The following is an 18,405-nucleotide window of genomic DNA, read 5'->3' as shown; positions in this document are numbered from 1 at the left end:
CTCATCCAGGCTTTTCTTGAAGACCCCCAGGGACGGTGCCTCCACCACCTCCCCGGGCAGCCCATTCCAATGGGAAATCACTCTCTCTGTGAAGAACTTCTTCCTAATATCCAGCCTAGACCTACCCTGGCACAACTTGAGACTGTGTCCCCTTGTTCTATTGCTGGTTGCCTGGGAGAAGAGGCCACCCCCCACCTGGCTACAATGCCCCTTCAGGTAGTTGTAGACAGTAATAAGATCACCCCTGAGCCTCCTCTTCTCCAGGCTAAACAGGTCTGGAGAGTCTTTAAACAGCTGCTTAAAGGTTAAGCATAAACTTTAACAACCTCGAGTAAAGGGAGTCAGTTCACTCACTGGTTAAGAGTTTCAATATTTGCGATCCAAAAGCATAAACGGGAAAAATATTGTCACATCCACGCAGTAGACTTTCATGTGGTAATGATGCGATGGGGCTTTGCTGCTTGTTTGGTCCAGATTGAGCACGTTGTCTGAGAAGGCCCACGGACATGAGACAAGTCTTCCGTGGCTCTCAGAAAGCCATCGGAGTGGTCAGCCACCTGGGCAAAGTGGGATCCAGGTTTGCGGGCTGGAGCAGTAGGATCGAGCGCAACGAGTCGGCTCTCGGGCCGGAGCGGTGGGCTGGCACGGCGGGCTGACTGCTCCCGGTGTCCCAACTCATGGCTAGGCCGTTGCTATGTCCTTACCTATATTCAGGCTCGGTTGAACTCCAGTGGGCAGCTGTATCCCAGCCTAAGGGCAAGCCGTTTTCAGACCCTCGGCTTGATCAGGCAGAGCCAGGGCTGCTGGTCGTAGGCAAGTCCCCAGTTAGGCACGATGCGAAGTGTCCTGGCACACAGAGGTACGTAAGCAAACGGGTAAGAACAACACAAAAGCATCAGCAGCAAACAAGTTTGCTACGTTTTGAGCATTTTGATGAGCATCTTTGACCAACAGCAACAGGTAAAAGCACCTCTAGAACCAATCCTGAATTATTTCTCCAAAAAAGGAAGACGCACATGCCTAGGATCCCTGTCCTGTGTTTACCACAAAGAAAGCAAGCTGCAAAACAAGACCAAACAGGGGGTCTGTGACAGGCTGAAAGGCGACAGGCCAGGGGGATTGGGGGGGAGGTGGAGGTGGGTATTCAGGCAGGTGTTTAAGGCGTCTGATTTGGATCCGGAAGGATTTGGACCTTCCAACACAGAGACCTGCTGGCTGAGCCGAAACCACAGACTTTGCCTACAGCAGGTTTGCATAGCTATTCCCAAGGATCTTTTGTTTTAATAAGAGTAATGAAGTCCCACCTTTCCTCAACACTTGTAAACAATGCATCTGACATGGAAATCAGTGCAAGATGGTGAGGCCTCAAATTTGAAGCCCTTATTGCTAAATTAATGGTGATCTTAATAGGAATAATTTCATTCAAATGAAGTGTCATATTAAAATGAGTTTGTTTCCTTAGGGAACTGTGTTCTTTATCATAAAGCTCTTCTGATCTTCTTTCTAGAAACCAGATTGGCAGTCTTTATTTCACAGCCAAATTCCTCATCCTAAGCTTAAAATATATCCAGAAAATATATATCTAGAAGATCCTCTTTTATGATGAACCTGGAGGGGGAGGAAGTATTCTATGCATCTTCCCTGAAACAGTGGCAGGCTGATCTGTTGTTCTAGCAGAGAGAAAAAAACTCTCAATCTTGAGACTGATGTTCACAGTATGTGCTCAGGGTGAGTCACATGAAAGGCAATTTGAGATAAGCACAGGCTCCTGCAAGAAAACTACTGATTTTAATCTCTTTACCTCTGCTTACAGGGCTTTTGCTGTAGAAATAAAAGTGCTGTGCTTCCTTGTGATGTCTCCTTGTTAAAAGATGCAGCACCACCAGCAGTTCTGAGCTTTCTGTATATCCCCTCTCTCTGTTTTCTATGTATAAAGCCCTTTGGGGAGATTTTTGCTTTATGACCTGTTTATAGAGGGTGCTGCATGGTCAGCCTGTTCTAGCCCTCTTGTAGCTGTTACAACCACACTATAACCTGTCTTTAGCTGTGCTGGCTCTTTAGCAATAAAGCTGAACTTTTATCAGGTTTATGTAGTTGCATGTGAATATCACTAGATGTCCTCTACTGCTAAGTAGCTTGATCATAGCCTGTGCCAAGCACCACACAGAAATTCTGTGAAATTAATCTCAGATGTTGAAGCCAGTTTGGGGGGGGTTTATATTTTCATTGTTTCTAGCCCATAGATGCACAGCAATATTCCTCGTCCATAGCCTGAGGGGAATTATTTGCTACCTCTGACTGGACTTTAAAGCTACTGCATTGATAGATTTGGAGGCATCTAGCATGTTTTAGGAGCACCTCAAATTTTGCATGTGCAGCTTTGTTCTTCTTGTGCTCTTCTCCAAATTCTACACCAAGGATCGAGGCTGTGGTGTCTGCCCTGCAGCGAGATCTAATCAGGTGCAGGATGATACATTCATGCATCTCTGCAGGTTGCAGCTGGTACAGCTCCCTGCTCCAGCACAGCCCAGCTGCCCTCCAGGCAGTGACGCCAGCAGAGTCCTGAGTTAGTTCATGGCAGGGACACCATGTGCCCTCAGACCTCATCTCCAGACTGACCTCCTCTGCAGTAACCCCTTATCCTGGGCTATATGGCTTTGGCAGGAACTTCTACAGACAAAAGTCTTGCTCATTGCACTGTTTCTGAAGAGAAAACGTTACGCTTTCTTTGTGCAAACAGCCCCTGCCTTGCTGCCGTGCTGTGCAAGCCCCAGTGCTGGTAGCTGCCTGCTGCAGACCATGGCTTGCATGCAACGTGCCAGGGGCAGTAAGCAGAGTGCCAAAAGGCAGCTGCCAACAAAACAAGCCAAAAGGCTCATGCTGTGTTAACCCACTCAGGTTTAATACGGGGATAATAAGCAGTCACATGCATCTAGCCTTAATACTAAAATATTGTGCTATATACTCTGTCCTGTAATTTAGAGAGCGTTTACATGAGGTATAGTCTGACCTGAGCAGCACAAAAACTGTACGGTCACTTTAATCCATTCAGTGAAGCTGAAACAGACTGGAAATGTCGTGTGCTTAAAGCTGTATGGAGGGAAATGACGGCTGAAATTTTAAGGCACTTTTTTCTTTTAGCTTTGTATTAAGTCCCACAGTTTGAAGCATTGCCTGTCCTGCACTTGCATTACCCTGGGGAGGTCTGGTAAAGTGGGGAGTTCTTTGTGCCACCACCCCTGCCGTGAAACTGATCCTGAAGTTTTGTTTGGGGGCTCCTTGAGGTGACTCAGTAGGATACAAAAAGGCACTTAAATATGAGTTGTATTCTGTAAGTGCTCAACCACAGCAGCAATTCTCCTTTAGCAATATTGTTAACTGATACATACCACAAGAAATGTAATGATGCTTGAGATAGTCGCTGGAATTGAAAGAGGACTTTTTTGCTTCCCTCCTTACTTTCTTATGGGCAGGAAGGCTACTGAGAAATGCTCTGGAGACCCGATATGCAGGAGACAGGCCATGAGCTTTTCCTCTTAAATATTACAGACTTTAGTATGAAAAGCAACAGAAATTGTCAAGATTGGGTGTCTGAATATTTGGCTTGGTTTGGAAGTACAGCCTTTTCCACAGAAGCATAAATAGACCTGCTCCGAAGGGTGATCTCTTTAAGGTATCCAAGTACAAAGCTGGATGCTTAAAGATCTAAACCTGAAATCTAAACTGGCTCTAAACCAGTCCCAGGCCTGGTGTGTCCCCAGCATTCAGTGACCTGCCTGGATGCATTCCTGTGTGGTCTGGTATAGGTGATCGTGCTCTGGCAGGGGATTAGACTAGATGATCTTTCAAGGTCACTTACAGCCCCTAACCTTCTGTGATTCTGTGACAGCATTTCCACACCTCTGAGTAAAAGAAAAGGCAAAGTCCTCATAGTCAGCTACCTCCATTACTGTACTGCACAAAGTGGCTGACAAAGTCTACTCTCGGGAACCTAAGGAGACCGTTTTGTCCCAGATGGAAAATTCGCACCCGACAGAGGAGCTGAGTTTTGTACCAAATTCTGTTACTTCAGTTGGCAAATGTATGTCTTACAAGTCCAGCTGTTGATTTATGTCAACAAAACATCTCAGTCCTGCAGTTAGGTTGGGAAAGCTTGTGAGGCTTTTCCTGTACGTTTCTCATATCTTAAGACAGAGGGAGTTTAGAGGAGAATTTGCAAGGTGATCCAGCACAGGCATCACAGCCAGGTGTGTTGTGGTCGCTTGCTGTGGGTCTGCTTCCTCTCATGTCCTCCACGCCGCTGGACCAATGCAGATTTTGGTGCAGACTCTTGTATGTTGTTTGTAAAATGGCAGTGTGCTCCTCTGCCTCTTATGTGGTAAAGACAGCATGGAGGCACTCTGTTTTATGCAGGCCACAGTGCAGTGCCGGGATGCCTTGGATAGATGTTCTCAGGGAGTACTGGGGCCTATAATGCTGATTTGTCACAGGAGAGGAGCTGGGGCTGTTCACTTGCCTGTAAGAATCAATCTGAGTCATATACATCTGCTTTGCAAATGAGTGCAGAAATGGGCATGACCCAGCAAGGAAATCTAGCAGGTGCCTAAGTGTTGCACCTTGAAAGGCTCTGGGTGCTTGGCACTTGCCTTTCCACCCTGTGGGATTGTGCTCAAGATGCACCCACAGTAGGACGCAGGGCACAGGTAGATGAACCCATCCTCACTGATACAGATCATTCTCACCTAGCTCCTGCCAGCACCCTCTGAGAGGGAGGTGTGTGTATATAAATGAGTGTACGCACAGAGTCGGACTTCTGCTCCTGTCAGTTGCAAGGGGAAGGTGTGAGCGGCATAGGAGACTGCAGGTGAGGTAAGAAGCACTGCTTTGGGTTTGCCTCCCAGTGTAACCACTGCCCATGTGTTCCCTGAAGTCCCATCTAGAATGAGCCCTGGAACCTCAAACACGAATTGTGTTATTGTGATAAAAGTCAGTAAGGCTTCCTCGTACTTAGTGTGAACAGACCTGTCCGTGTGTGTGTGCGTGCACATATAGCAGCTAGTTTTTAATGGCACAGTACATTTATACAACCTCGTCCACCAAGCCGCTCCCGCAAAGTAGCGGCGGTTCGCTTTCCAACTCATCCTTCTCGCTCGCTACCGGCTGCATAGAATCCTCGGCCCGGAGGCTCGGACCGCTCCCTTTCAACCACAACTCTCCCGAGGTCCGGGCTGTCGGGAGGGCTAAGACGAGGCACCGGCCGGCCGCCAGAGTGGCTTAAGGTGCCGCCGTCCGCTGTGGCGGTCCACCTTAACGCGGCGGCGGGCTGCGGCGGCGGACGGGCCCATTGCCGCGCCGGGGGTCGGCGGGCCCCGGGTCCCCCGGGAGCCGCGCCGCCGCCCCCCCGCCCCGCGCCCGCTGGAGAGCGGCAGAAAGATCAGTCGAAAGCGAGAAATACGTCGCTGTCAGCGAGCCCCGGGTTATGGTTGGTCCCGGCTGCCGCTCAACAACCCCCGGCGGCAATACACGGCCCGGCCCCCGGCGGCGGGGCCGGGCTATTTATAGCAGCCGCCGCGGCGATATAAGGGGTGGCCGGGTGCGGACTCCCTGCCGCGGTCGGCGGGGCGGGTGCGGACGAAGGCCGGCGGCGGTGCCCGGCCGCGGGCGGCTCTGGGCGGGCGCTGAGGGCGCGGCCCCAGCAGCCCGGGTGAGCGTGGCTTGGGGGACGGGGCTTGCAGACCGCGGAGTTGGGTGGTGCTTTGAACAGGGAGGGAAAACCCAAGCAGCAAACGCAATCAATCGCAGTTTGTTTCGCTTCTCCCCCAGCGAAGCAGGGGGGTGCAGCACAGCTCCGGGAGGAGTTAGAGCGCTTCACGCCTGAGAATCCGACGGCGGGAGTGGGATCGCCGTGACACTCCGCAGCAACCGCTGCAGGGCTTCCCCGACTCCTCTTCCCCCAGTAATTCCTGCTGAAATGCGGTGCCCGACTCTGGCATGAGCCCCACCCACCCCCATCAGGAGGAGCGCTGCCCAGGCATCACCGCTTTCCCTGGCCGGAGATCGGCGTTGGGAAGAAAGAGCTGTCGCCGCGGAGCCGCCGCTCTCAGCAACGCCAGCTGCCGGAGTCGGGACGGTACGGTCGCTCTGTGCCGCGGATCTCACTGCGCGGCGGCGGCGGGGTTTTCTGAGGCTTGGGGGGCTTCTTTCTGTCCCTGCCGAACGTTTGGGAGATGGGAGTATCTAGAGCAATGGTTAGATCTCTGTGGGTTTCATGGCTTTTCCGGGGTGCCTGATGGGGCGGGTGGGGGTGTCACCCTCTGTGATGAAAAGTATTTCTAAAGGGTTTATTGGATTTTTGTTGTGCCTTCGTTTTTTTCCACCCATCAGTTTCAGAGCCACGATAATCTTTTACTTGCCTGCCCCTTGTGTGTTCTGTGTATTGCAGGATTTCTTATCTTGCATTAAAACTGCTCTTGGACCGTAAGTACTTTGTGAAAGCCTTTGCATTCGTGTCTTAAAGAGTTACTGAGTGGACTTTCAGAAGAAAGATACAAATGTTATCTTTAATTACAAAACAAAGTAAGTCGAGGACAAGGAGATACATTCTTTTCTGATTTTAATTTTTATCTACTTCAACAAAATTAACTGAACCACATCTGGGGGGCTTGGGATTTGTGGGCATTACAAAGAAAAGTTGTTAACTTTTAAAATCTTTTTCATGTGGCTCAAGAGCCCACGAAATAGTGGTTAGAAATCCCTGCTTCTCAGAGAGAAGCTAAGATAAAGGCATGCTCGCTGCAAGTTGAGGACCTCGGAAGGACCAGTCTCAGCATCCTGCACATTGCTGCACTAGTAACAATTCCTGTCGAGGAACCTGGACTTTAAACTGTGGCAGCTCAGAGTAGAGTTTGTGGTGTTATAAAAAGAGCGAAGTGCACATTGGAATCCTGATCCTATGTGAGGCTTTTCCCCAGCATAGGTAGTTGCAGCCCTTCTGCTTCCCACCAGTTAGCACTTTGCAATGTTAGCTGCCTAATGTTATGAAAGTGTGAAAATCTAAGCCACTAACTTCTTAGGTATGTTAAAAACTCAAGTTTGGATTTTGGTGGCAGGCTCAAAAGGATGTTATTGACTGGAAATGTTCCATCTATGTCTTGTTTGGAAACTTGATCGTATGATAGCTAGGATTAAGAACAACTACCTCAATTTTATGGTCATACCTGGATACAGATGTACTTATTGGAATTCTACTGTGAAGTTTTCTGGTCAGCTTTAAGAACAAGAGAGATTCGTTTCAAAGTCCTAAGACTACATGGGTCAGACGTCATTTTTCTTTGTGAAGGGTGGTTATCTGTTGCTCTGAATCTGTTAAGGGCATTGCAAAAAAAAAAAGGGGGGGAGGGGGTCTATTAATTGAAGAAAGGCTAGGAGAAGATAAGAGACAGAACAAGGGTGTGGTAAGGAAATTATAAAAGTAATAGCTTAAAAAAAATCAAACCAACCAACCAATCAAAAAGCCACACCAAAAAAACCCCACTTCTTGGTAGCACAGCTTTGAGCGAATAGAGATAGCATTTGTTTCTGTGTGCTTGAGTCTGAAAATACAAATCTGACAGCATCTCTTTAAAAAATTGTGTTCTTCATATTATAGTTCCACATCCGTTTGTTTGTCTTGGTTTGATTTTGCTCCATCATTCCAGGAAATACCCCACACAACAGTGTGTAGCCCAGATTAGAGGGCCAAACACCCCACCAACATGACTCCCAAACCAGAGCAGCTGCACGAGGGTCAGAACTGGCCCAGCATCTGTTTTCAGATTATATGAATGGTAGTTTCTAGTTTTTTAAGTCTTTGAGTGTTTGCACAGCTCTTTTTTTTTTCTTTTCTTTTTTTTTTTTTTTGCAGAGGAACTAAGGATTACAGGAACAAAACTTGCCATCTTCACTGGGGGAGTTTCTGACATGTTGCATTGGTTGTTTTCCTAAACTGACACTGAGGCTGACAAAACGAAGGAATAAAACTATCAGGCTGTTCCTATCCTTCTTAAAATTATATTAAGTAGTGTGAAGAGAGAGATGGCCTTTGGCAGCCAAGAATGAGAGATTTGCTCAGGTACTGCAAAACCAGCAGTGGCTCTGAAGTAGCAAGAGTGCCAAGATCTTCTCTGGTAGCGAGGTGAGCATAGCCCTGCAGAAGGCCTGCAGAGGCAGAGGGCTACTAAATGCAAGTTGTAGAGCTCTGTGATGCCCAAGGTATGTGGTGGCCTCGGGGAGGCCAGCCTTCTGAGGAGATCCCCATAACAAGGACTTCAAAGTCTAGAAGATCTGCAAGAAGTGGAGGGCTGTGTGGTTGTTCAGCCAAAAAAAGACTGGAGGAGTGATGTAGGAAGGGTCTTGGAATGCTTCAAGGGTAGCCAGTTGCAGAAAGGGACTGTTTGGGTAACAGGAGCAGGGTGGTGAGAAGGACAAGGAATAATGGCTTTAAATTGCACATGGTGATATTAACAGAGAGAGTGATTTGCCTTTGGAATGGGCTGCCCAGGGAGGTGGTGGAGTCGCTGTCCCTAGAGGTGTTCAAGAAAAGACTGGATGAGGCACTTAGTGCCATGTTCTAATTGATAGGTTGAACTGGATGATCTTGGAGGTCTCTTCCAGCCTGGCTGATTCTATGATTATCTAGTGGTTAAAGAGGACCATTTTAATTTTTCTTTAGTACTTGGGGAGACATGGCATTTGGGGACTGTAAGGAGAAGGATTAGTCCTCTACATGGCCTGGTGTTGTCATTGACAAAGTAGTACATGAGGGCAACATAAGGACAAGTGAAAATAGGAAAAATGAATGTGATTAATCACTATCAACGCTGTGCTGAGGATCCTTAGAGCTCTTTTTAACAGTGGACAGAAACAATGTCCTGTGTCCAAGACCTGCATGGCCCTTTAGCTCACACCATGTGCCACCAGTGGTGTTTCTGTATTGAGTTCACACTATGTACTGCCAGTAGTGTTTCTGTGTTGAGATCATCAAGGCAGAAACTACTTCCTTCTGCTTTTAATTCTGGGGAGCACTTTAGGAAAGGTGTTTGACTTCATTCATTTCTGTCCTTCACTTTTTATCTTCTTTCTTTGGGTGTGAAATGTTTTTTTGTGGCAGGATTCAAACCAATAGCCTCTACCTGCCTCCTGCAGTTGCCAGGCTGGGCATTTTCTCTGACCAGCTGGGTAGAGGTGACTCAATTTGTTAATATGAATCAGTCTGCCCTATGAAAGTTTTAGGCTCCAGAATTCAGTGTGGCTAGCCTTCATTTGTTTTTCCCTGGATGGTTGCCATACACTGCTCCAGAGATGCTGTCTCTCCTGGTAACTCCTCACTCTGGCCTTTTTCAACCTTTGCTGCGTGCAGGTGACCTCTGGTGCTGTGTCATGCCCCTACACCTGGGATCTGCCCTTGCCTTCATTTTGTAACTTTCTGGTAACTGCTCATCACTTTGCCTCTTACACCTGCAGAAGAGGTAGCAGGAGGGATTGTACCTCAGCATGGAAATGTGCAATCTTCAGTTCAAAGGGTGCTCCAGACTCTGGAGAAGGAGAGTATTAACATAAATCCATGGGAATGAGGAGGAGAGTGTTTTTGCATTGTGATGGTGTTTTGCATAAGCTTTTATTGTCCTAAATAAATAAGTAGATCAGGGCTGAGAGGACAGATTCAATATGGGATTCATATTTCAGGCTTCTAAGAGAGGACTACAGACTAAGGAAGAGAAGTGGTGTTAAAAGAGGTGTAAATGTGCCTTGAAAGTGACCTTTCAAAGATCAGCAGTATTTTTCTTGGTGTCTGATGTATCTAAGTTTAATGAAGTATAAAACAGAAGGAGTTGGGAGAATTTGGTCCAAGTGAAAACAGAATGAGCGTGGGACTGCCAGATGGGAGGAATGTTAGCCCACTCCTTGGTGGAGTCTTTACTTCTTTCTCCTGTTCTTGCCTACAGGAGAAACTTGGCAGAAAATACTTAGTGGGGAGAGGACAACAGCCTTCCTGATGTACTTGAATTGCACTGGTTGTATTTTTCTTCATGGGGAAACAAAGGTCCAGTGCTCACGACATTTGCATCCAGCAATAAGCCACAACTGGCCCTTTCTGGACAGAGAGGAGAAATCAACAGCTGTAACTTAAGATGTTGCATATTTTGGTGCACTCATTTTTTGAGATTTATGATACTTCTGTTCTCCATCTGAGAATGGAGCGTCTCAATTGCAGATCAGTGCATGCATATATGTGTGAGAAAATGTCAGTGGAGGAGTAATATGTGTGGAAGTATTGCACAGAGATATGGCAGACTGCTTTTAGATGATGAAATAATTGTACAAAGATGTCTCCTGAAATAATGATTGAGGGAAGAGGTGAGGACAGTCGGGGGAAGTTAAATATTTTTAAGTAGTTTGCTGTACTTAGAGTACTTATAGTACTTATTACTGACTGCTGTGCTAATTTTACTGCTTCAGTTAGTGGTGGTTAGTGCTGTACAGACGTATAGGTTTCATCAGAGAAAATAGCCCAAAGTGTGCAGCTAGCTGAGGAGATGAGAAACCTGCCCTCAGGTACCTTCTCTGTCACAGGCTGCCCAAAGACAAGTAGGCTAAGGTCAGCAACTCTTACAGACACCTATAAAACAGTGAATATGCCTCTCACTGAGCCTACTTTTCTCTTTCTTCTTTTTCTAACATGGAGTAGTAGAAGTTTCTTGTGTGAGAAGTGTGTTTGGAGCATAAAGATAGCAAATACTGAGATACTTCAGAAGGCATCTACGTATCCAAGATGCTGATACTGGATCACATTTTCTGCTGCTTCTCTTCTGGACAAAACTGACCAGCAGAATTTGTCAGTGCTTCTACACTGAGGTTTTTCATTAATTTTTGACTAAATCTTGTTTGCCTCAGGATTTGTTTGCCATTGATGGATTTGAGATTAAAATCTTAATTACCTTCTTGTACTTTCTTCAACTACTACTAAAGAGTAGCTAAAATGTGTTCTAACACCACTTTGTCTTCTGCAAAATAATGCCTGCTTTGCCTTCTCTTTCAGACCTGCTTCTGGAAAGAATGTTGTACCGAGTGTTTAGCTTTCTGCTGTGTGGTAGAAATGGTCAATACTTTCTTCATCCTCCACAGCCATCCTCTATCTAAGCCTTCTTTGTTTCTGCAGATTGCATGTTGTTTATCTTCTGAATATAAAACACTTTTCTATCCCATATTACCTTGCTAAACTTACCTGAAGTGTGAGCATTTCATTCCATGGAGAGGAAAAATCTGTATTTTCCCAAAAGTGCCTCCAAAAGGCTTACTGATCTCTGTGCTCTCTGGTTATTGTCAACTTCTAGTTCTAGGTCTAGAGATGAGTGTCGCTAAGGACTTCTGGTGACTATTTTGCATCTCACTGGTGACTTGTAATGATGAAACAGGATGAGCCACTGGTTTATGTAGTGACTGGTGCTAGTCCACTTAAACCCAAACAGATGCCATAAATATCCATAATCTCCAGTGAAAATTAGTACAACTGCATCCTCTTGAAGTCAGTTTACAGTAAATGTACTCCCTGGGCTCTAGGTTAACCTCACTAAGTGTCTCCTGGGGTCAGGTCTTTTATACTTGTAGGTGGAAATAAGTCTTGCTGGAGTGTAAATAAAGCAAGAAGACCTTTCACTTACAAGCTCATCAGCATATATTAGTAACACTCACCAGCTTTTGACTGGAACTTGATGGCATAATTACTCTAAAAGGGTAAAGGGTAACCTATTAAAAACTACCTGTGTGACTTTGGGAGTTGCTAGATTCCTAAGAGTCTTAGTCATTGTTTTAAACAGGACTTGGCTTTTTAAGCCACACCTACTCCTGAAATTTTAAGAAAAAGTTTCTTTTATTGTATCTTTAAAATGACAGATTCTAGGCAGATCTGCAACTTCACTTATTCCAGGCTGAAGAAATAATGGAAAAATGCTGTGGAAAACAGCTTCTCATGGGTAATCTTTCTGGAGAGATCCAAGATGTAAAAATGCCTACTCTTCAGTCACCTGACAGTAGAATGGATGTGAGCATATATTTTCAGCTGTGTCTTTGGGACAGCTGGTAGTATGACTGATGTCTGTCACTGCAGAGAGCAAATCATCCATTTCTCCAAACAAGATTTGGTGTACTGAATTCAAACAACTTGTGACTAGAACAGTTCGAGTCACCAGGACAAACACTGTTATCGGAAGAAACAGATAAACTAGGAAAACAGTTGTGCATACTCTGGTATTTGTGTTTGTGGAGGTAAGAGTTTAATTTGCCTTCAGCCCTAGGTTTCTCTTTGAGTAGTAATGGATTAGTCGTGGTACTTGTGCAATTTTAAAAACATTCCTGTAACACTTGGAATGCAAACTCTACTTTACAACATACCTATGAGGTAGGGACCTACTCCAAAACACTGTGAAATGACAAAAGGTAACAAGATGCAGATGGAACTTAATCTTTAAGGCACATCCAGCCACTGTTGTCAGACCTCTGGTGCGGTGTCATACCCCTACATATGGGACCTCCCCTTGTAGCTGGAGAACTGAAGTATTCAGTAAGGCTAAAGGCACAGTCTCACACAACAAAGTCTACAGCAGGACAGACAGGGTGCTGAAGCTGAGTTTCATCTTCCATGAAAACTACCAAGCTCTGGTCCATGCATTTCCCATTAGGTTCCTCCTCAGTGCCTCTGAGACAGTCTGGGCCATATCCTTGGCTAGACAAGGTGGGAGTTTGGTTTTTTTTAAGGAGGAAAGCTCAAGCCTTGTGATGGAGAAGGGAATTTGCTGTATGTCTAGTGGAAGATGGAGGTTGGGGAGCATCCTACAGCTTATGATGCCACCACTTTTCAGCAGGTCCCACCTTTCCCAATGCTGGCACAGGCTGGTTCACAGCTATCAGAACTCCATTCCTTTGAGTAAATCCCTGCTCTCCCTGTGCCCAGGAGCACCTCTGCTCTTTTTAGTAAAGTTGATATGAGTGGCTGAGTTGATGAGGAAGCCATCTGCCCAGCTGCTGACTCCACATTTGCTGCCACTGTGCTGTGTCCTTTTGCTGTTTGGGCACCCTGGCAGAAGAGAGCTGCCTTTGCTCATTCCTGGCCTTGTGAGGGGCACCAGTGTTTTGGTTTGGGGGCAGGAAGCTGTCACAAAGCCAGCAGGAGGAATTTTTTGTTTTGGTTGCATGGTGAACGGTAACAATATGAGTTTTATTGCTCAGAATGTATCCACATTTCTGGGATGCTATATTTAAAAAGGAGAAAAAATGAGTCATGGGGAGCTATGCTAATGCTAAGTATTTATGTCTACCTTTTGTGGGGCTGATGGCAGCAGAAGTTGAGCAATACTCTTGTGGAGTGTCTAGGGGATTTACGTATCAAACTGAAATAAAGCCCAGCCTAAGTCATGATGTGGTTTGCTTGGGGCCTATACTGTATGCCTTGTGCTGGTTATGGTTAAAAAACCTGGAAGTACTCAGCGCTGACAAACTCCCTGGGCTTGGCTGGGACCTTGCGGTGCTGTAGGCTGCGGCAGAGATCTTACCCTCCCAGGAGTTACTGCTCCTCTGTGGGAAAGTCACACCTGGGTTGAAGCTAGGGGAGGGATGTCCCTGTACCCCAGGCCATGCGTACAGCACCACAGAAGCACATACCTCCACCTTTAGTGGAAACAGGTAGAGCCTGGGCGAGTCTTGGCTTCTGCTTGCTCCACTACAAGACCTGTAGTCCCAGAGAGAAGATTGAGGTCTGCTGTGGTACAAGCTGCTGGAGATCTCTCTTCAGAATCTGCTAGGGGACACAGGGATGACAGGGTTTGGACACTTTCCAAGTGGCTGCTTGCCAGCATTGCCCAGCTCAAATCACAGGCAGAGGAAGGACTGAGACTGGGATTCCACTGCTGCGTGGGCAAGAACCGAGGATGGAGATGGACTCACTGTGAACTAACCCAGATAGCACAGTGTGCCTGGAAAATGTAGATTTGCTAACAGCAAGGTGCTCTGCAGCTCCTCCATTTTGCCCATTTATTTGAGTGTTCAAAATGAGGAGAAAATTCTTAAAGTGAAATCTTCATGTTTAGTGGGCTTTTTGTTTTGTTGTTTGGTTATGGTTTTTTTTAAAGAATTGGTCAAAGCAGTATGAAAATCAGCTATGAAAATTAGCATAGGTAAGATTTCTTCAATGTATCTTGGAGAAGTATACTGGAAAACAGAAAAGACTGTAAGAATAAGGCTGGCTCTGGTTTGTAGAAATACTTCTTTAACTTGTAAATATAAAAGAGGTTTAAAAACATTTAAATAAGGATCTGTTAATTTTGTGTTGCTGGGAGGGCAAAGCCTAATGATGAGTCTGATATACAATAGCTGGAACAAAGACCTTCCAGAGCCAAGTTAAAAGTACATTAATGAATACTGTGGTAATGGGAATACCAGGGTTTTTTTTCCTTCTTTTCTATTATTTTCTCATTTTTTGTTTTGTTTTCGATTGCCTAGCCTTCCACTGTAAAAGGCTAGTAAAACAGTCACTGTAGCATGTCTTCAGCTACCTGGTAACTCCCATAAAAGCACTGAGAATTTTCTTCTATAAGCTTGCAAGCCTGTGGTACAAATTCTGTACCGGTTGATTATTGTGGCAGGGAAAGACTCAGAAACCCTGTGAAAAGACAAAAGGTAACAAGATGCAGATGGAACTTAATCTTTAAGGCACATCCAGACACTGTTATCAGGTCTGTCGTCTGTATTTAACATACCCAGATAGCTCCTGAGTGGTCTGCATAGGCAGCTGGCAATTTAGCAGAGATTGTGATCTTCGGAAAATATGTAGCTGATGTCTTGTGCAATACTTGGTATGGAAGTATTAGAGCCACCAGTCTAAGACTTGCCAGGTGGGGAACATCTATCTATAAAGGAGGTCTCTTAGGGAAGGAGTTATTTGGTATCCAACTCTCAATTCCAGAAAGAGTCATGAAGGATATTCCCAGAATGAGTGTTCTGGGAAAACCCCGAGCTGCTGTGAATTGTTTGTGTGAGGCAACAGTGCAGCGTTAGGTACTGCTGTCTAGAGCATGCCATCTCACTGTTCAGGTACCTGTCTAGCCACCAGTCTACGCCAACATAACCATCCTTGAAGAAGATGCAGGTACCATGTGAGCCCATCCTGTGTACACGGTGCTTCTGTTTTGTTTGATGAGACCTTGGTGGTAGCTGGTGAAGGATTGTTACTGTGTTAAAAGTGTAAAGGTTACATGCTCTAGGTGATACTGCTCTGGCAGGGGGGCTGGACCAGATGCTCTTTCGAGGCCCCTTCCAGCCCCTGACATTCTATGATTGTGTGATTCCATGAGCTGTAGCTGTGAGTTGGACTTGAGTGAGTGCTTGCAGCTGTTCCTTCAGACGTGTTTGGGATGCTTTCAAATGTAACCTGCAAACAGGCCAAATGTGACACAGGAGGAGCTGAGTGGACCATTTGCTGTTCTTTGAGTTTTGATTTGGTCTGAGGAGATACTCAGTACTCTTAAAATGCTCTACTGTGCATGATTTCTGCCACTTGTTCTGTAAAAGGGTTGTATGCAGCACAGAGATGCTGATAAGATGCTGCATCTCATCCTTGTCAAGGGGCAGCTAAGCACCTTGTTACATGAGCTTTACCTGTGGAGTGCTAAGTCCATCTTCAAAAGTTTGATTTGGGCAGAACACATGTGGAACACGAGTTGTTTTTCTTTTAAGTTAATCAGCAAAGTTGGCTAAGGGGACATATAATTTCTTATTCTTTTTGCAGTGTAGCAGTCTGTTTAATTAAGCATCTGGGATTTGGAATTATGGAATAACAGAACAGATTCAATCTACTTTTCTGTTAGTAAAGATCTCCAGTAAGCTATTTTTATTCCTTGAATTTTTCAATTATGAGCTACATAAACTCTTTGAACCTCAGGAGAGTGACTTACTGGATCCAGGAGGGCAGAGAAATACAACTCTTATTCTAAGGTCTTCTGAGCACAGCAAGTCACTCCCTGTTGTTTACATACCGGCCTCAGAAGAATATGGAAATAAATGTTAATCTGTCGAAGCACAGCAGAAAATTGTGTTTTCAGGCGTATCCTGGGCTGAAGCTTGTATTTGGTTTTGTGCAGTGTAAGAATAAATCCTTTTGCTGCACAGAACACTGGGAGCAATTCTCTATTGTGGAAGTCAGAGTGCCTCGTCTGTTTGGGGGTAAAAAATAATGGAGAAAAATAACAGAAGTTGCAGTTTGCTTAGGCTTGCAAAGAGGTGGATGGGTCTAACTGAGAGGTATGAAGGAACAAAGAGAGGTTGTCTTAAGCCACAATGATGAAGGGTTTCTGAACTTGGGAGGTGGGCAGAGGTCTGCCACCTTCAGAGTACTGAATGAGGAGCTGGGGAAGGAGGTGAGGAGGTGCCTGCTAGTATACATGGTGGGGCAAGATGTGCAGGCAGCCCTGGGCAAGGTGTCCTCATGGGTAGCAGGAGGCGAGTGACTTGCTGACAAAGCCACTTGGACCCATAAGTTCCTGAAAAGACTCCCAACCTCAGAAGTGCTCCAGCTCTCCAAACTCTCTTGACCCCGGGCTAATGTGCTCTCACTCCTGTTTGAGACTGATGCACTTCAAAAGCCTCCTTGAGCAGAGGGGTGGGTGGACATGGTGGGTGGAGCTGATGACCCAAAATACCATTTCCCTTTCCTAAGGTTGGGCGTATACCAAACTTGTGTCTCTCTGTGGTAAAAGAATATGAACCAAAAGTGCTGAGAGATGCAGTGGTTAAATTGAAACATGCTGTGGCAAGATGAAAGTAATCTTGTCCCTTACCAGCCCTTAGTGCTTTGTTTGTTGGTTTTTTTTTTTCCTGCAAGTAACTTCAATCCATACTGTCTATATCTGTGTTCTTAATTGAGGTATTTTTATATGCAGAAACATGTCAAGACACCATCAGGGTGAAACATCCTATGTCATGTTATAACTCACAAGGTCAAGATAAGCCCAGGATATCTACAGTTGCCATCCATGCAAATTTTTTTTTTGTGGTGTCCATAAGTGTACTGAAACATATGTAAAAGACCCTCTACTTGGAGGGAATGTCCCTTAAGGAGAACCCAGCACTTCAAAAAAGGGCCATATCCAAATGTCTTGCTCTTTCTGAGAGTCTGGTATGTAAAATGTGACACAAATGAACAATTTACCTGAGTTGCCAAGACTAAGACTAACATCTCTGCTTTATGTTTAAAGATAATGGCACTCTACAGACGTAGGAGTGATATGTGAGTTCTGCTGTAATATCAGTACACCACTGCATCCAACTGTTTCTGAGAAAAGAGCTTGATGTCTTAAGTGTTGTGACTTTGCAGCAGGAGAACTCTGCTTCACAGCTGTGTGGTCAATGGAAATTCAGAATGGATCTTCCTGGGCTCAGATGGCAGAGTCTAAACATTTATGCTAAACTTCTCAGGCAAGGTCTGTAGGGGAGTGAAATTCAGGAGAAATTGAACTAGGAAACCTGTTCAAACAGGAGACTACAGTAATTGAACCAAAGCACTGCTCTGGAAGAGCTTTTGAAGGGCCAGGGATCCTTTTTTTTTTTTAAGTATCTCTTGATGTGACCTCAGTAGTCTAGATGCAAGAGACTTTGTCCAGTTAGTTTGCTTTGTTTAGTTTGTGCTTGGCCTTACCTGCCAAACGACTCTTCCCAGTGCCCACGGAAGTCCTGTGCACTTATGGGAACCATTGCTCTGTATCACTGTAGGTATAACTGCACATAGTACCACTCACATTTAAGATGTGAGCAAATGTGTCCAGCCCCAGTAAGTGATGAGCAATGTGGTGATATTAGTGTTTAACCAATGTTTTACCCTCTAATCCTTTCAAAGGTCCTTGTCTGCCCTTTGCCAAGACTGAGTGATGTATTTGCCCGTATTGCTGCAGGAAGGGAGGTTTTAGGTGGATCAGCTATAGCCCAACATATGTCCTCATCCTTCTTGGACAGCATTCCCTCAGGGAATCTGACTGTAGTTTCTGGAAATACATTAGTGCCAGCCCAGTGGTTAGAAAGAAGGCATCATCTTTAGTGTGGGAAACTGAGAGTACCTTCTGAACTTAGTAAAACTCTCATGTGAATGCTAGAACCAGTTAATAGGGTAAAACCAGAAAATGTTACTGCTTGGTGTATGTGAAAGATGCTTTGTGGCAATGGCATCCAAGGGTGTGCCTTTCCCTTAAGCAGAGATGAAATTTGCTGATGCCTTTTTTCCCCCTTTTTTTCTCTCTTTTTCCCCATTTGTTTTTGTGGGAGTTTATCTTTTCCTGAAGTTGTGAGTAAATTTTTTTATCTGATTGCACGGAAGTGGTGGTAGTT

General features: G+C 45.5%; 1 protein-coding gene across 3 annotated transcripts in view; it reads left to right on the top strand.

The window, feature by feature from the left end:
* Nucleotides 1–5,375: 5,375 nt before the first annotated feature.
* The window catches only part of MRAS (muscle RAS oncogene homolog), a 43,655-nt gene continuing 30,625 nt past the window's right edge, over nucleotides 5,376–18,405 (top strand). The window contains exons 1-2 of one of the 3 annotated variants that reach the window (XM_064157659.1): nucleotides 5,376–5,482; nucleotides 5,824–6,130. The gene's annotated coding sequence lies outside the window, so the exon portion shown is untranslated. The other 2 variants (XM_064157652.1, XM_064157643.1) reach the window with 2 other exon arrangements.

Source organism: Pogoniulus pusillus, chromosome 2, assembly GCF_015220805.1.
Source record: "Pogoniulus pusillus isolate bPogPus1 chromosome 2, bPogPus1.pri, whole genome shotgun sequence".
Taxonomy (NCBI): domain Eukaryota; kingdom Metazoa; phylum Chordata; class Aves; order Piciformes; family Lybiidae; genus Pogoniulus; species Pogoniulus pusillus.
This window is presented reverse-complemented; position numbering and strand designations above follow the sequence as displayed.